This window comes from Jaculus jaculus, chromosome 14, assembly GCF_020740685.1.
Source record: "Jaculus jaculus isolate mJacJac1 chromosome 14, mJacJac1.mat.Y.cur, whole genome shotgun sequence".
NCBI lineage: Eukaryota > Metazoa > Chordata > Mammalia > Rodentia > Dipodidae > Jaculus > Jaculus jaculus.
Window position 1 is genome coordinate 6,966,131 of NC_059115.1, and position 3,916 is coordinate 6,970,046.

Consider the following 3,916-nt stretch of genomic DNA (forward strand, 5'->3'; position numbering starts at 1 on the left):
GCAAGGCCCTCCAGAATGCCCAGCCAACCTGTCAGGGACCACCTTGCCTTCTAACTGGCCCCAATGGCCATTTGCACGGTGTTACTTTTTCTCATGCAATCCTGTCTTCTCATTCCCTTTCTCTATCCTCAGAATTCTTCCCGGGAGGTCTGGAGAGACTGCTTAGTGGTTAAGTCACTTGCTTGCAAAACCTAAGTACCTGAGTTCAATTCCCCAGTATCCACATAAAACCAGATACACAAAGTGGCGCATGCATCTGGAGTTCCTTTGCAGTGGCTAGAGGCCCTGGTGTGCCCATACTCTAACCTGCCCTGATTCTATCTGTATGAGTGTGTCTCTGTATGCTTGCAAATAAATTAATAATAAAATGGGGCCAGAAAGATGGCTTAGTGGTTAAGTCGCTTGCCTACGAAGTTTAAGGACCCAGGTTCCATCCCCCGGAACCCACATTAATCAGCTACACATGTTGGCACATGAATCTGGAGTTCCTTTGCAGTGCCTGGAGACCCTGGTAAGCCTATTCTCTCCCTCTCTCACTCTCATTCTCTGCCTATATCTCTCAAATAAATAAAAAAATAACAATAATAAAATAATTGTTTTCCAGGGAAGCAAAGACCCTCCCAGCCTCTGTAACCAAATGGATTCTTTTGCTATCAAAGAGAATATGGGGCTGGAGAGATGGCTTAGCAGTTAAGGTACTTGCCTGCAAAGCCAAAGGACCCAGGTTTGATTCCACAGTAACTATGTAAACCAGCTGCACAAAGTAGCACGTGTGTCTGGAGTTCATTTGCAGCAGCTGGAGGCCCTGATGCACCCATCTTGCCTCTCCCTCCCTCCCTGTCCTCCATCCCATTCCCCCCCCGCCACCATGAAATAACCAGACGTTGTGGCACATGCCTTTAATCCCAGCACTCCAGAGGCCACAGCTTGAAAAACAAATAACAAAAAGATAAGATTTAAAAAATACTTCAGTGCTAGGTTTAAAACTACTCTAGGAGGGCTGGAGAGAGAAACAGCTGAGCGACCTTAGGATGATAAAGGTACCTACCTGTGAAGTCCAAGATGCAGGTTCAAGCTCCCAGAGCTCACATAAACCAGAAACAAAAGGTGGCCCATGCGACTGCAGTTCCTTTGCAGGGGCTGGAAGTCCTAGAGAACCTATTCTCTCTCTCCCTCTCTCCCCACCCCATAAATAACTAAAACTATGTTATTTTAGCACCCATTCTCTCTCTCCCTCTCTCTCTCTCTCCCTCGCCTCTCTCCTTAGCTATTTCTGTATTTCTCTCAAATAAATAAATAAAAATAAATATCTTAAAAATATTTATTTGAGAGAGACCAGATGGAGAAAATGGGGGTGCCAGTCACTGCAAATGAACGCCACACCCGCTCTGAGTAGGTCCAGGGGAATCAAATCTGGGTCTTTTTGCTTTAGACAAGCACTTTAACTGCTAAGCTATCTCTCCAGCCCAATAAAAATATTTGAAAAAATAACGTAATGGGAAGTGCCTAGCTGGACAGGGTGGCACATGCCTTCAATCCTAGCATTTAGGAGCCACAGGTAAGAGGCTCGCCATGAGTTCAAGGCCACCCTGAGACTACATAGTCAATTCCAAGTCTCAGCCTGGGCTAAAGTGAAACCTAACCTTGAAAAAACAAAAAAAGATGCCTAAGGAATGTTTGAGGAGTAGAGCACTTGTCTAGATCCACAGTGAGGGGCTGGGGGCGTGGCTCAGAGGTAGAGCACTTGTCTAGAATCCACAGTGAGGGGCTGGGGGCGTGGCTCAGAGGTAGAGCACTTGTCTAGAATCCACAGTGAGGGGCTGGGGGCGTGGCTCAGAGGTAGAGCACTTGTCTAGATCCACAGTGAGGGGCTGGGGGCGTGGCTCAGAGGTAGAGCACTTGTCTAGGATCCACAGTGAGGGGCCGGGGTCGTGGCTCAGAGGTGGAGCACTTGTCTAGAGTCCACAGTGAGGGGCTGGGGGCGTGGCTCAGAGGTAGAGCACTTGTCTAGAGTCCACAGTGAGGGGCTGGGGTCGTGGCTCAGAGGTAGAGCACTTGTCTAGATCCACAGTGAGGGGCCGGGGGCGTGGCTCAGAGGTAGAGCACTTGTCTAGGATCCACAGTGAGGGGCCGGGGTCGTGGCTCAGAGGTGGAGCACTTGTCTAGAGTCCACAGTGAGGGGCTGGGGTCGTGGCTCAGAGGTAGAGCCTTGTCTAGGATCCACAGTGAGGGGCTGGGGTCGTGGCTCAGAGGTAGAGCACTTGTCTAGAATCCACAGTGAGGGGCTGGGGGCGTGGCTCAGAGGTAGAGCCTTGTCTAGGATCCACAGTGAGGGTCTGGGGTCGTGGCTCAGAGGTAGAGCACTTGTCTAGAATCCACAGTGAGGGGCTGGGGGCGTGGCTCAGAGGTAGAGCCTTGTCTAGGATCCACAGTGAGGGTCTGGGGTCGTGGCTCAGAGGTACAGCACTTGTCTAGGATCCACAGTGAGGGGCCGGGGGCGTGGCTCAGAGGTAGAGCTCTTGTCTAGGATCCACAGTGAGGGGCCGGGGTCGTGGCTCAGAGGTGGAGCACTTGTCTAGGATCCACAGTGAGGGGCTGGGGGCGTGGCTCAGAGGTAGAGCTCTTGTCTAGGATCCACAGTGAGGGGCTGGGGACGTGGCTCAGAGGTAGAGTACTTTTCTAGGGTCCACAGTGAGGGGCTGGGGGCACGGCTCAGAGGTAGAGCATTTGTCTAGAGTCCACAGTGAGGGGCTGGGGGCATGGCTCAGAGGTAGAGCACTTGTCTGGAATCCACAGTGAGGGGCTGGGGGCTGGCTCAGAGGTAGAGCACTTGTCTAGGATCCACAGTGAGGGGCTGGGGGCGTGGCTCAGAGGTAGAGCACTTGTCTAGAGTCCACAGCGAGGGGCTGGGGGCGTGGCTCAGAGGTAGAGCACTTGTCTAGGATCCACAGTGAGGGGCTGGGGGCGTGGCTCAGAGGTAGAGCACTTGTCTAGATCCACAGTGAGGGGCTGGGGGCGTGGCTCAGAGGTAGAGCACTTGTCTAGATCCACAGTGAGGGGCTGGGGGCGTGGCTCAGAGGTAGAGCACTTGTCTAGATCCACAGTGAGGGGCTGGGGCAGCTCAGAGGTAGAGCACTTGTCTGGAATCCACAGTGAGGGGCTGGGGGCATTGTTCAGAAAAAAAACAAAAAGAAAGTTTACTGAAGACATCAGTAACTTCGGAAGGAGCAGATAGAGCCTGAGGTGCACATCTGGAAAGTCTGAGGACTCCAGCGTGGGGAGAAGAGTTGGGGTACAGCGCTGGATGACAAACAGCTGGTGAGAAAGTTGCCCTGCACTGCAATAGGGCGTGCGCTGCGTTCCTCTCTGCGGCCGCCAGGGGGCAGCAGAGCGTCGCCTTGGCCGTGGGCTAGCAGAGTTCGTTTGTTTGTTTGTTTGTTTGTTTGTTTTGTTTTGGGGCAGGGGTTTCGAGGTAGGGTCTCACTCTAGCCCAGGCTGACTTGGAATTTACGTTGGAGTCTCAGGGTGGCATCGAGCTCACGGTAATCCTCCCACCCACCTCTGCCTAGTGCTGGGATTAAAGCCGTGCACCATCGAGCCTGGCCCTCATTTATGTTGATTTTGTTGTTGTTTTATATACATATATTTGTATACGTGCATGCATGTACGTATGTATGCATGCATGTTTGTTCAAAGCCATCTTCGCCTGAGTTTCAGAGCAGCCTGGACTATATGAGTCTTTGACATGTTTATGGGGTGCTGGGGAGGGTAAAGGAGGGAGGGTCCAGGGCAAGCATGAGGTACCACACACCTGTAGTCTCAGCACAGGGAGCAGGTGCTGACATAGGAAGATGATGAGTTTGAGGCCACCCTGGGCCGTACAGTACCTCTGACATAAAGCCATGAGAGCTTGTCT